Source organism: Giraffa tippelskirchi, chromosome X (assembly GCF_054371585.1).
Source record: "Giraffa tippelskirchi isolate mGirTip1 chromosome X, T2T-mGirTip1v1.2.pri, whole genome shotgun sequence".
Lineage (NCBI taxonomy): Eukaryota > Metazoa > Chordata > Mammalia > Artiodactyla > Giraffidae > Giraffa > Giraffa tippelskirchi.
Window position 1 is genome coordinate 127,077,514 of NC_137289.1, and position 15,092 is coordinate 127,092,605.

Sequence of the window (15,092 nt, forward strand, 5' to 3'; positions counted from 1 at the left end):
GAAAGAGTAAAAGGAATGGGACAAAAATGTATACAAACATGGAAGTATGGAGCTGTGGTAGGCAGCTGCTAAAATGGTTTCCGGTGATCCTTGCCTCCTCGGATTCAAGAGAAATCTCCTTCCCCTCAATTTGGGCTGGACCTAGTGACTCACTTTTTTTTTTTTTTATTTTAGTTGGGGGCTAACTACTTTACAATATTGTAATAGTTTCTGCCATACATCGACACGAATCAGCCATGGGTCCACATGTGTTCCCCCTCCTGGACCCCCCACCCACCCCACCCCCATCCCATCCCTCCGGGCCATCCCATTGCCCGTGACTCACTTTTAACGAATAGAATAGAGCAAAAGTGACGGCGTGTCATTTCCAAGATTTGGCTACCAGATGCTCTACTGTCTATGTTGCTCAACCTGTCTTCTCTCTCATCTTCTCACTCTGCTGAAGCAAAATGCCACGTGATGAGCTGTTGCATGGAAAGGCCCAGATGACAAGGAACTAAGCCTCCACCAATCGGCAGTCCACCTGGAATCGAGACAAATGGTGCTGAGGAACCTATCTGCAGGGCTGGAAGTCGAGACACAGATGTAGAAAGTGGATTTATGGACACAGTTGACGGGGAAGGAGAGAGTGGGATGAATTGAGAGAGTAGCATTGATATATACACACTACAGTGAATAAACTAGACAGCTAGTGGGAAGCTGCGGCAGAGCACAGGGAGCTCAGCTCAGTGCTCTGTGATGACCTAGAGGGGTGGGATGGGGGAGGGAAGGAGGCTCAAGAGGGAAGGGACATATGTATATATATAGCGTAAACATATGGGATATATATATCTATACACACCCACCTATGATTCACTTTGTTGCACAGCAGAAACTAACACAACATTATAAAGCAACTATACTCCAATAAATAAATAAACACTAATAAATAGGCAGTCTGATACGGCTTTCAGTCTGACTGCCTATGAGAAGGTGAATCCTTCCAATAGCCAGAGGAAGCCTGGAAGCACACACTTACATTTTGGAGGAGCCTTGAGAAGATGGCTGCCCTGGCCAATACCTTGGTTGGTTGTAGCCTGAGAGACCCTGAGCCAGAGGACCTAGCTAAGTCATGCCTAGTTTTCTGATCCACAGAAACCGAGATAACTATTAACATGCTATTTTAAACCATAAGTTTTGAGGGCACTCTGTTACTAATCCATAAATAATAAATACAATGCACATATAGTAAAAGGTATGATTGCATATATGACTCCTTTTTTAAGGAAATGTGAAGCATTGATAACAAATTAGTGATTATTTTGAGTGAGGACCTATATCCAGAGTGAAGAAGAGAAGTGAAGTGAAAGTCACTCAGTTGTGTCCAACTCTTTGCGACCCCATGGACTAAACAGTCCATGGAATTCTACAGGCCAGAATACTGGAGTGGGTAGCCATTCCCTTCTCCAGGAGATCTTCCCAACCCAGGGATCGAACCCAGGTCTCCCACATTGCAAGCGGAATAGCATTTATCAAATTAGTTGTATTTATTCATTCATACCAGAACTATTTTATTTAGAAGCAACTCAGCGACAGGGAGAATTCAAGATGAAAAAAATACCTGCTTTAATAGAGTTTATAATCTAGCATTGGGTGAGAGTAATGAGGACAAACATCAAGCCCAGAAACACACGATTAATAATTTCAGGCAAAATAAAATTGAGTTACAATCTACAGACACCCTGGCCACGGGAGTAAAGCATCTCTTTTGAAAGCCTCTTGCAATCTGTAACCACTGAGTTGAATCCACACTGATGAGAACGCACACTGATTTGGCCATGGGAAATTCTGTGGGCCGAGCACTGTAGACAGAAAGAATGGCCAGTGCTAATCAGCCAAAGATGGAGAAGCTCTATACAGTCAGCAAAAATAAGACCGGGAGCAGACTGTGGCTCAGATCATGAACTGCTTATTGCCAAATTCAGACTTAAATTGAAGAAAGTAGGGAAAACCACTAGTCCATTCAGGTATGACCTGGATCAAATCCCTTATGAGTATACAGTAGAAGTGACAAATAGATTTAAGGGACTAGATCTGATAGACAGAGTGCCTGATGAACTATGGACAGAGGTTCATGACATTGTACAGCAGACAGGGATCAAGACAATCCCCATGGAAAAGAAATGCAAAAAAGCAAAATGGCTGTCTGAGGAGGCCTTACGATAGCTGGGAAGAGAAGAGAAGCGAAAAGCAAAGGAGAAAAGGAAACATATTCCCATCTGAATGCAGAGTTCCAAAGAGTAGCAAGGAGAGATAAGAAAGCCTTCCTCAGTGATCAATGCAAAGAAATAGAGGAAAACAACAGATTGGGAAAGACTAGAGATCTCTTCAAGAAAATTAGAGATACCAAAGGAACATTTCATGCAAAGATAGGCTCGATAAAGGACAGAAATGGTATGGACCTAACAGAAGCAGAAGATATTAAGAACAGGTGGCAAGAATACACAGAACAACTATACAAAAAAGATCTTCACGACCCAGATAATCACGATGGTGTGATCACTCACCTAGAGCCAGACATCCTGGAATGTGAAGTCAAGGGGGCCTTAGAAAGCATCACTACCAACAAAGCTAGTGGAGGTGATGGAATTCCAGTTGAGCTATTTCAAATCCTGAAAGATGATGCTGTCAAAGTGCTGCACTCGATATGCCAGCAAATCTGGAAAACTCAGCAGTGGCCACAGGACTGGAAGAGGTCAGTCTTCGTTCCAATCCCAAAGAAAGGCAATGCCAAAGAATGCTCAAACTACTGCACAATTGCACTCATCTCACATGCTAGTAAAGTAATGCTCAAAATTCTCCAAGCCAGGCTTCAGCAATACGTGAACCATGAACTTGCAGACATTCAAGCTGGTTTTAGAAAAGGCAGAGGAACCAGAGATCAAATTGCCAACATCCACTAGACCATTGAAAAAGCAAGAGAGTTCCAGAAAAATATCTATTTCTGCTTTATTGACTATGCCAAAGCCTTTGACTGTGTGGATCACAATAAACTGTGGAAAATTCTGAAAGAGATGGGAATACCAGACCATCTGACCTGTCTCTTGAGAAACCTGTATGCAGGTCAGGAAGCAACAGTTAGAACTGGACATGGAACAACAGACTGGTTCCAAATAGGAAAAGGAGTACGTCAAGGCTGTGTATTGTCACCCTGCTTATTTAACTTATATGCAGAGTACATCATGAGAAACGCTGGGCTGGAAGAAACACAAGCTGGAATCAAGATTGCCGGGAGAAATATCAATAACCTCAGATATGCAGATGACACCACCCTTATGGCAGAAAGTGAAGAACTAAAGAGCCTCTTGATGAAAGTGAAAGAGGAGAGTGAAAAAGTTCGCTTAAAGCTCAACGTTCAGAAAACTAAAATCATGGCATCTGGTCCCATCACTTCATGGGAAATAGATGGGGAAACAGTGGAAACAGTGTCAGACTTTATTTTTTTGGGCTCCAAAATCACTGCTGATGGTGATTGCAGCCATGAAATTAAAAGACACTTACTCCTTGGAAGGAAGGTTATGACCAACCTAGATAGCATATTTAAAAGCAGAGACATTACTTTGCCAACAAAAGTCCGTCTAGTCAAGGCTATGGTTTTTCCAGTGGTCATGTACGGATGTGAGAGTTAGAAAGTGAAGAAAGCTGAGCGCCGCAGAATTGATGCTTTTGAACTGTGGTATTGGAGAAGACTCTTGAGTGTCCCTTGGACTGCAAGGAGATCCAATCAATCCATCCTAAAAGAGATCAATCCTGGGTGTTCATTGGAAAGACTGATGTTGAAGCTGAAACTCCAATACTTTGGCCACCTCATGCGAAGAGTTGACTCATTCGAAAAGACCCTAATGCTGGGTAGGATTGGAGGCAGGAGGAGAAGGGGACGACAGAGGATGAGATGGTTGGATGACATCACCGACTCAATGGACATGGGTTTGGGTAGACTCTGGGAGTTGGTGATGGACAGAGAGGCCTGGCGTGCTGCAATTCGTGGGGTCGCAAAGAGTCGGACATGACTGAGCGACTGAACTGAACTGAACTGAAGCTAGGAATAAGACGATTATGAGCTAGAGAGTGGATTATATAGTGTTTGAATTTTATTCTAAAGGCAGTAGAAAGCTTTTTATAGAATTTAAACAGAGAGTAGAACATTACATTTTACATGTTTAGATGGTCACTCTGGCTTCTGTAAAAAAAAAAAAAAAATGAGTTGTGGTGCATAAGAGGTTAGGGAAAGGGAGAAAGTTAGGAGACAATACAGGGTTAGGTACTTTATTGGCAATGGAGCACTGTGCCAACAAGTTGTTGTATGAGAGGAGGCTGTGAGGCTGTAGCAGATTCACAAGCCGGTCTTAATGTCTTGTCAGTATAACCTGAACGACTGTCAAATTGGTTCGTGCATGGGGTGATGTTAGGGGAATAAAAAGAAGTCACATTTGCAGGCAACTCATTTGTTCTTGGGGACAGGGTCAAGTTTGCTTCTGCTAATCAAAAGAACATTTAAAGATATATTAGACTTGGTATTTCATGCAAGTAACAACTCCTCATTGCTCAAGAAGAAAATGCAACTTTGATGTTTTTAAAACAGCTGTTAGCATTTTTATGTGTATGTTCATAAGATTTTTATGACCTTGAAGACTAGCCTCACAGCACTATAAACCAATTAAATGTTAAACATAGTGTCTCTCAACCTTGGTAGTAAGTATTCCACATAGAAACGACTTTTTAACTGCCTTTATGCTAATTAGGATTCTAAGTAAAAAACAAATTACAAAAAGAGATATACTCTGTTGACTGGCCTTATCAACTGCCATGAAAAAGAAAGAAAATGATCAAATGTGTCATGGGATGGAAAAGTTTAAATGCTTACAGCTGTTACTTTGACAAACTGCTAGCTTGATGCTGACTCATAGTCCAATGGGTTATGAAAAACTAAAGAGACCACAAAAGAGAGGCAAAGTAGGAAGTGGGTACAAACTTTACAAAGAAAGTTACAAAGAAGAGAATAAAAGATGTAATTTAATTAAAAACTATTTGGGAAAACTTCCTTGGTGCTCCAGTGGCTAAGGCTCCATGCTCCCAATGCAGGGGGTCCTGGTTCAATTCCTGGTCAGGGAGCTAGATTCCACATGCCACAACTAAGATTCAGTGTAGACAAATAAATAAAAAGATATCTTTAAAAATTATTTTTGAACCCAATAGAAAATAAGCCACATATATTTGACCACTAAAAGAACCATTTTAAGGAGTAGGAAATTGCAACTCACTCCAGTATTCTTGCCTGGAAAATCCCATGGGCAGAGGAGCCTGGTGGGCTACAGTCCACAGGGTTGCAAATAATTGGACACAACTGAGTGACTAAACAACAACAATCCTAGTTACTACCTGAATCCCTGAGGGTGACCACAATGCTGACTTCTAACACTCTATAGAATATTTCTTCCTGTCTTATAAATGAGTCTTAGAGAATATTATTACTCTTTTACATCTGTCTTCTTTTATTCAATATTATTTATGTGTTGTAAACGGCAACACATTCTCATTGTTATATAATATTTTATTTTATGAGTATATCACAATGTATTAATTCATTCCATTGTTGATAGGTATTTGGATTACTTCCAGATTTGGGTATTATAAATGACAACACCTGCCCTACCCCAGCCTGCATGCTTAGTCACTCGGTCTTGTCTGGCTTTTTGCAACCCCATGGACTGTAGCCTGCCAGGTTCCTCTGTCAGTGGGATTCTCCAGGCAAGAATACTGGAGTGGGTTGCCATTTCCTCCTCAGGAGGTCTTCCTGACTCAGGGATCAAACCCCAGTCTCCTACATTGCAGGCAGATTCTTTACTGTCTGAGCTACCAGGGAAGCTCAGCCACTTCCAGATCTGGTTATTATAAATAGTGCTGTGATGGATATTCTTATACTCACGCTTCTCTGGAGCACATATGTGAGAGTGGAGGAGTTGGATCATAGAGTGCACATATGTTAAGTTTTAAGAGACAATGTTAAACTATTTTCCCAAGTACCTATACCAATAAACACTCTGACCAGCAGTATCTGAGAATTCTAGTTGCTCCACATTCTTGACATTGTCAGGTTATTTTTTAATTTAAATTAAATGGAATGTAACTGCTTTACAATATTGTGCTAGTTTCTGCCACACATCAACATGAATCACCCATAGGTATATGTATGTCCCCTCCTTCTTGAAGCTCCTTCCATACCTCCTCACCCCTCTAGGTTGTCACAGAGCACGAGGTTGAGCTCCCTGTATTATACAGCAACTTCCCACTGGCTATCTATTTCTCATACGGTAATGCATGTTTCCATACTACTGTCTCAATTCATCCCTCCCTCTCCTTCCAAATAGTTGTGAATAGGAGAGAAGTGAAAGGCAAAGGAGAAAAGGAAAGACAGACCCGTTTGAATGCAGAGTTCCAAAGAATAGCAAGGAGAGATAAGAAAGCCTTCCTCAGCAAAGAAAATAGAGGAAAACAATAGAATGGGAAAGTCTAGAGATCTCTTCAAGAAAATTTAGAGATACCAGGGAACATTTCATGCAAAGATAGGCTTAATAAAGGACAGAAATGGTATGGACCAAACAGAAGCAGAAGATATTCAGAACAGGTGGCAAGAATACACAGAACAACTATACAAAAAAGATCTTCATGACCCAGATAATCATGAAGGTGTGATCACTCACCTAGAGCCAGACATCCTGGAGTGTGAAGTCAAGTGGGCCTTAGGAAGTATCACTACAAAGAAAGCAAGTGGAAGTGATGGAATTCCAGCTGAGCTATTTCAAATCCTAAAAGATGATGCTGTGAAAGTGCTGCACTCAATACGCCAGCAAATTGGGAAAACTCAGCAGTGGCCACAGGACTGGAAAAGGTCAGTTTTCATTCCAATCCTCCCAAAAGGGCAATACCAAAGAATGTTCAAACTACCGCACAATTGCACTCATCTCACATGCTAGCAAAGCAATGGAGAAGGCACCGGCACCCCACTGCAGTACTCTTGCCTGGAAAATCCCATGGATGGAGGAGCCTGGTGGGCTGCAGTCCATGGGGTCGCTAAGAGTCGGACACGACTGAGCGACTTCATTTTCACGTTTCACTTTTACGCATTGGGAAATGGCAACCCACTCCAGTGTTCTTGCCTGGAGAATCCCAGGGATGGGGGAGCCTAGTGGGCTCCCGTCTATGGGGTCGCACAGAGTCGGCCACCACTGAAGCGACTTAGCAGCAGCAGCAGCAAAGCAATGCTCAAAATTCTCCAAGGCAGGCTTCAACAGTACGTGAACCAAGAAATTCCAGGTGTATAAGCTGGATCTAGAAAAGGCAGAGGAACCAGAGATCAAATTGCCAACATCTGTTGGATCCTAGAAAAAGCAAGAGAGTTCCAGAAAAGCATCTACTTCTGCTTTATTGACTACGCCAAAGCCTTTGACTGTGTGGATCACAACAAACTGTGGAAAATTCTTCAAGAGATGGGAATACCAGACCACCTCACCTGCCTCTTGAGAAATCTGTATGCAGGTCAAGAAGTGACAGTTAGAACTGGACATGGAACAACAGACTGGTTCCAAAACAGGAAAGGAGTTCATCAAGGCTGTATACTGTCACCCTGCTTATTTAACTTATATGCAGAGTACATCACACAAATGCCGTGAGGAATGAAGCACAAGCTGGAATCACGATTGCTGGCAGAAATATCAATAACCTCAGATATGCAGATGACACCATCCTTAAGGCAAAAAATGTAGAAGAACTAAAGAGCCTCTTGATGAAAGTCAAAGAGGAGAGTGAAAAAGTTGGCTTAAAGCTCAACGTTCAGAAAACTAAGATCATGGCACCTGGTCCCATCACTTCATGGGAAATAGATGGGGAAACAGTGAGAGACTTTATTTTGGGGGGCTCCAAAATCACTGCAGATGATGACTGCAGCCATGAAATTAAAAGAAACTTGCTCCTTGGAAAAAAAGTTATGATCAACCGAGACAGCATATTAAAAAGCAGAGACATTACTTTGCCAACAAAGGTCCATCTAGTCAAACTATGGTTTTTCCTGTAGTATGTATGGATGTGAGAGTTGGACCATAAAGAAAGCTGAGTGCTGAAGAATTGATGCTTTTGAACTGTGGTGTTGGAGAAGACTCTTGAGAGTCCCTTGGACTGCAAGGAGATCCAACCAGTCCATCCTAGAGGAAATCAGCCCTGAATATTCATTGGAAGGACTGATGCTGAAGCTGAAACTCCAATACTGTGGCCACCTGATGCGAAGAACTGACTCATCTGAAAAGACCCTGATGTTGGGAAAGATTGAAGGAGGGAGGAGAAGGGGACAACAGAGGATGAGATGGTTGGATGGCATCACCGACTCAATGGACATGAGTTTGAGTAAACTCCGGGAGTTGGCGATGGACAGTGAGGCCTGGTGTGCTGCAGTCCATGGGGTCACAAAGAGTGGGACATGACTGAGTGACTGTACTGAACTGAACTCTCCCTCACTGTGTCCACAAGTCTGTTATGCCTGTCTCTATGTCTATTCCTGCCTGGCAAATAGCTTCATCAGTACCATCTTTCTAGATTCCATATATATGCATTAATATATGATATTTGTTTGTCTCTTTCTGACTTACTTCACTCTGTGTAATAGGCTCTAGGTTCCTCCACTAGGTTTTTCAATTTTAGTCAAGCTAATAGGAAACTGAAAAAAATTATTATATGTTTTGAAGCAACTGATGAACTGTAAGAAATGAGACTAGAGTTTACCTTGCTCCTAGGAACATTTCTCTTTAAAGGATCCAAGACTGATAGCATTCAGTCCATGGAAAAGTAAATACTAGTTGATGGAAGAGTTAATAACATTTTCATCACCATGATTAAGTTTTTGCTATCTACCTTTTACAATCTTTACATGAAGCACGAAATACTTAAATAGGACTACAAATTGGAATGAAAGCTTTAGCAGCCTTGACAATGTAAAATAAAGGAAAAGATGATGATAGGTGAGAAGTGGAAGGAAGAAAACAGAAAAAAGGGGGCATATATTCATCTCACAATGTAGAAAGTAGAAAGATAACAGTTAAAACTTGATAGGGCATGACACAGAGTTTAAGGTGCATTATTTAAAGCTGCAAAAGCAAACAATAAAAACAATAATAATAACATGGGGACTATATGGATAAAGTGGAGTTTTATGTATATTATTCAAAGTTATAATAGCAATCAATAGGAAATCATACAGTTTGCATAATTAATAAAAAACAGAAGTAAGAGATGGGGAATTAGGGTTAACAGCATTGAATAAAATCTACATTTTTCATAGAAAGTTGTAAATAGACACAATTTAAAGTTGATAAAGCAAGAATAGACGCATAAGCATATTATTTATAAGATAAACACCCAAAGAACTAAAAAAGGTTAAAGAGGTTACACCTGGAAAATGCCCCTGAAGGTGTGACAAGCAAGGCCTAGAGATGGTTGCTTTTCATTGTAAATTTTTCTGTACTGCTTAATTGTTCACTACCATCTGTATGTATTGGGTTGGCCAAAAAGTTCACTCAGGTTTCCATAAGCTGTTTCCCAGTGAACTTTTTGGCCAACCCAATATTACTTAGCTATAAAAGAACGGTTTCAAAAGTAAGATTTATTTGGGGAGATGATCAAGTATAATCCTCTTGCTGTGAGTGATTTCAGCTTTTACTTTGGAGAGAGAAGAAATAAAAGAGAATCTTAAGTGAGAATGAATGTGCATCATGGGATCCAGAAATTGGGAGGCCAGAAAAGAAAACTGAGGAAGGGGAAAAAAAGGATCACTACCAGGTTGAAAATAAATGGTAAACAAAGATTCTTATTTTACTTAGAATGTTTCCTCCAAAATTCCATCTGATTTGAAATAACTCATGGTTTGAAAAGTTAGGTTTGAAAACACATCCAGAAATGCTGGTATTAACAGAATGGGCTGACTTTCCACTCTCTCAGCTTCCTAGGTCAATTCATGGTTTACACTATTTCTGAATAAATTCTAATGTCAATCTGATCTTATCCTGTCCTCCTCAAAGTCTCCAGTGGCTCCGCAATACCTATTCAATTAACTATTACATCCTCACCTTGATATTCTGGGCCGTGAACAATATGGATTCAACATCTAAGTTGCCTACGGTTACACTACTGGTAAGCGTTAACGTGGAAATTTAAACGGAAGCGGCACTGCCTTTGAAGCCTGCGCTCTTTCTTCCAATACATACAGCCTCTCATGTGAAACTCACATATGCACATATAAATCCATGTGAGAATGGCCGTGGGGGGTTGGGGTGGGCCGGAAGCGCCTGGGGGCGGCAGAGCCCAAGTCGGCCTTGAGGCGCTCGGGCTACCCAGTGAGGGCCTGTCTTACGGCTGCACCCGCCTCCGCCCATCTACGCCCCACCCCCACCCCACCCCACCCCCCGCGCCCCGAGCCTCCCCAGCCTCGCATTTCCTGGTGGGGGTGCGGGGGTGGCCCGGCGGAGACCACCTGGCCGGGGGAAGGAGGAGGAGGCGATGGCTACTACGCGTCTGGAGGCGCCTGGTCAGAGCCGGGTCGTACTGGTGGACGCCACCAGGAACAGCCACCATATCCTAGTTACAATTCTAACTATTGGAATTCTGCTCCCCGACCTAGGGCTCCTTACCCAAGTACATACCCTGTAAGACCGGAAATGCAAAGCCAGAGTTTGAATTCTTATACAAATGCAGGGATATGGCCCACCATACCCCACTGGCCCCGGGAAAAATACTGCCTCATACCCTGGGGCCTATCACACACCTGGGTATGCTCAGACCAATTACTCCACAGAGGTTCCAAGCACTTACCCTTCACCTGGCAACAGCCCAACCCCAGTCTCCTGTTGGATGTACCCCCAGCAGGACTGCCAGACTGAAGCACCCCCTCTTAGGGGGCAGGTTCCAGGATATCCTGCTTCACAGAACCCTGGAATGAGCATACCCCATTACCCTTATGGGGATGGTAATCGTAGTGTTCCACAACCAGGACCAACCGTATGACCCCAGGAGGACTCATGGGCTCCTCCAGGTGCTTATGGAATGGGAACCCGGTACCCCTGGCCTTCAGCTGCGCCCTCAGCTCCACCAGGGAGTCTCTACATGAACGAAAGCACTTCATCGTGGCCTAGCAATGGCTCTCCTCAGCCATCTCCTTCACCACCATCCCCACAGCCTAAGGACTCCTCCTATGCCTACAGCCAACCAGATCAAGGCATGAACCAGCACAACTTTCCTTGCAGTGTCCATCAGTGTGAGTCCTCGGGATCAATGAACGATGACAGTTCAGAGCTTTTGGATTCCCAGGTCCAGTATAGTGCTGAGCCTCATCTGTACAGTAATGCCACTCACGAACATCCCAGCACTCAAGACCAGGGTAATCATCTTGCTGAAGAGTGTTTATCTTCAGATGAAGGGACTCCCCCAAGCATTAAAAAAATCATACATGTGCTGGAGAAGGTCCAGTATCTTGAGCAAGAAGTAGAAGAGTTTGTAGGAAAAAAGACAAAGCATACTGGCTTCTGGAAGAGATGCTAACCAAGGAACTTCTGGAACTGGATTCAGTTGAAACTGGGGGCCAGGACTCCGTCCGGCAGGCCAGGAAAGAGGCGGTTTGTAAAATCCAGGCCACACTGGAAAAATTGGAAAAAAAATGGATTATGAAGGGATTTAGAACATAGGGGAGGCCTGTTACTAACTCTACCAAAGAACTCTTGATTTTGGTTAATTACCTCTTTTTGAAATGCCTGTTGACAACAAGAAGCAATACATTCCAACTTTCCTTTGATAGAAAGCTTGAAAAACTGGTAAAGGACTTGGAAGAACAGTTGGGTTATGAGTTGTTTTCAGACCAGTGAATATAATAGGGAGCTCTCGGGTTATCTGTATTGCCAAGTAGACTCGCCCGGTAAGAAATATATGGGTGTTGGCAAGCTGCTTAACAGCAAGAGGGGAATTCACTTTATGGAACAGGCTCCTCAGAAACCTGCAGGATGTTCTTTGGACAGGCTCTGTTTTTTTTAAACATCTGGATTACTTGTCATATTTTTGTACATTGTAACTGCTTTCACCATACACTTTGTGTGTAAATTACAGCTTGGACTTTAGCCTCCTTGGACCCCTGTTTTGTTTTGTTATTTGCAGTTCACAAATATAATATGATTATCTAAAAAAAAAAAAAGAATGGTCATGGCAGCAGCATTGCCCAAAAAACTGGAAGCAATCTAGATGTGCATTAATAGAGAAAGGGATCAGCAAGTTAGGTAAGGTCACATAGTACAAGGAGCAGAAACAGTTAAAATAAATGAACCAGATGTATATGTTTCCATATGAATAATCCGTTAAAGAAAAAGGTAGACTGAGAATAGCAACTTGTTGAAGATTAAGTATAATATGATTCTGCTCAGGTAATGTTTAATAATATACCTACCTTATAAAGAAGAAACAAAAAGACTATCAGCAAAAATAAAGATAAAAATTGGATGGTGATTATCTTTATGGAGTGAGGGTAAAGAACTGAGAAGGGTCAAAAGAGCCATCAACCAGAAAACAATAGAACAAATAATTAACATGGGTATACAGGTAATTATAGTATTCTGTGTCTTCTCTGAATGTTTATAAAACAATTATATAGGTAGAAAAATATTTGGAAAGATATTTAACATTATTCTAACTTTTTAATCTCACAGTGATGAGATTATGGGTGATTTTACTCTTCTCATTGTTTCTTTAATTTTCAAAAATAAACACTTCTGACTTCTGGTTTCTAGTCCAACGTATAAAGAGCTTGGAAGACATCACTTCCATCTTTACAACACGAAAAATGCTCATAAACAAACTAAAACACTACAACTCTTCTTAGATCCATCAGAGAATTGGTAAACTGCTGCCCCCAGAAACTAGACACACACAGGATACACATAATCACAGTTTACCAGGAACAGAAGCTGCTACAAGTGTATCGTAAGCTTAAAGTGTTCCTACTGAAAGGATAACTATATAATTGCTAGAAACTCTGTGTGCGCTCAGTCACTCAGTTGTGTTCAACTCTTTGTGACCCTATGGATGGTAGCCTGTCAGGCTCCTCTGTCCATGGGATTCTCCAGGAAGTAATAATGCCTGAGAATTTTCCAAAATTAATGACGGGCACTGACTCGATGGACATGGGTTTGGGTAGACTCCAGGAGCTGGTGATGGACAGAGAGGCCTGGCGTGCTGCAATTCATGGGGTTGCAAAGAGTCGGACACGACTGAGCGACTGAACTGAACTGAACTGAACTAAGCCATAGATCCAGGAAGCTCCATGACCATGAAGGAGGAAAAATATAAAAAACTCTACACCTACACATATGTGTTAAGTTTCCAAGGGCTGCATTAGCAAAGGGCTTCCCCGGTGGCTCAGATGGTAAAGAATCCTCCTGCAATACGGAGACCTGGGTTCGATCCCTGGATTGGGAAGATCCCCTGGAGGAAGGCATGGCAACCCACTCCAGTGTTCTCGCCTGGAGAAACCCCATGGGCAGAGGAGCCTGGTGAGCTACAGTCCATGGGGTCATAGAGAGTCGGACATGACTGAGCAACTAAGCACAGCACAGTACAGCCATGACAAAACCACCATAAATTGAGTGGCTTAAGACAACAGAAATTTATTGTCTCACAGTTCTAGGGGCTAAAAGTCTGAAATGAAGGTGTCAGCAGGGCTATGCTCTCTCTGAAACCTATAGGGAAAACTTCCCTTACCTCTTCCTCGTTTCTGGGCAATCTTTGGCATTCTGTGGCCTACAACTGGATAACTCCAACATTCACCTTTATTATCACATGGCATGGTACCTGTGCATCTCTGTGTCTTCACATAATTAGCTTCTTATATGAACACCAGTTATATTGGATTAGGGCCTCACCCCGCTCCAATATGATCTCATCATAACTTAACTAATGTAATAACTAATTATATCTGCAATGATCTTATTTCCAAACAAGATCACATTCTGAGGTGCTGGGAATCAGGACTTCAATATATCTTTACTGAGGGGTGGGAGGAATGACATAATTCAATTCATAATAATGTATTATATCCAAACTGCAAAAAAGCAAAGACAAAGAAAAATTTGAAGGAAGCCAGATGGGACAAGGACCAACTTATACAAAGAGAATCAAGTATAAGAATTTTATCAAACTTTCCTTTAAAACCATACAAGTGAGAAAGGGAGATGAAATATTTAGAGTTTTGAAAAAAAAAAAACAATCAGCCAAACTAAAAATCTGCACTTTGCAAAATTATGATTTTCTCAATCAAGTAAAAATTGAGGGAATTTGTCACCAGTAGACATATCTTGCAAGAACTGTTACAAGAAATTATTCACAGAAAAGAAAATTATAGAGGCCAGGAACAAAGAAAGTAATTTGTTGTTATTTAGTCACTAAGTCGTGTCTGACTGTGACCACATGGAGTGGCGCCTGCCAGGCTCCTCTGTCCATGGGATTATCCCAGGAAGAATACTGGAGTGAGTTGCCATTTCCTCCTCCAGGGGATCTTCCCACCCCAGGGACTGAATTCACGTTTCCTGCATTGGCAGGTGGATTCTTTATCACTGAGCCACCAAGGAAGCCCCAAAAGAAAGGAATATATGAAGGCAAACTAAAACCTTTTAGTTCTCTTAATCTTAATTAATCTAACATACAATAGTGTGTTCAAAATACTAATAGCAACAATGTATTTGGTGACTATAGCTTACGGATAAGTGAAACGAACAACAGCAGTATAGAAAGGGACAGGGTGGAGAAACTGAGCATACTGTGTTGTAAGGTATCTGCACTACCCATGAAGTAATATAGTGTTATTTGAAAGTGTACTCTATTAGTTATAAATGTATACAGCAAACTCTACAGCAACCACTAAAAAGAAATTTTTTAAGGAAGTACAATTGACACACCATGACAAGAGATAAATGGAATCATATAAATGCTCAATTAAAACCCAAGAGTGCAGGAAATAAAAGTGGAACACATAC

At 41.8% G+C, this 15,092-nt stretch overlaps 1 pseudogene; it reads left to right on the plus strand.

The window, feature by feature from the left end:
- Positions 1 to 11,762, plus strand: part of LOC145535758 (BAG family molecular chaperone regulator 4 pseudogene) — a 33,670-nt pseudogene extending 21,908 nt beyond the window's left edge.
- Positions 11,763 to 15,092: the final 3,330 nt, after the last annotated feature.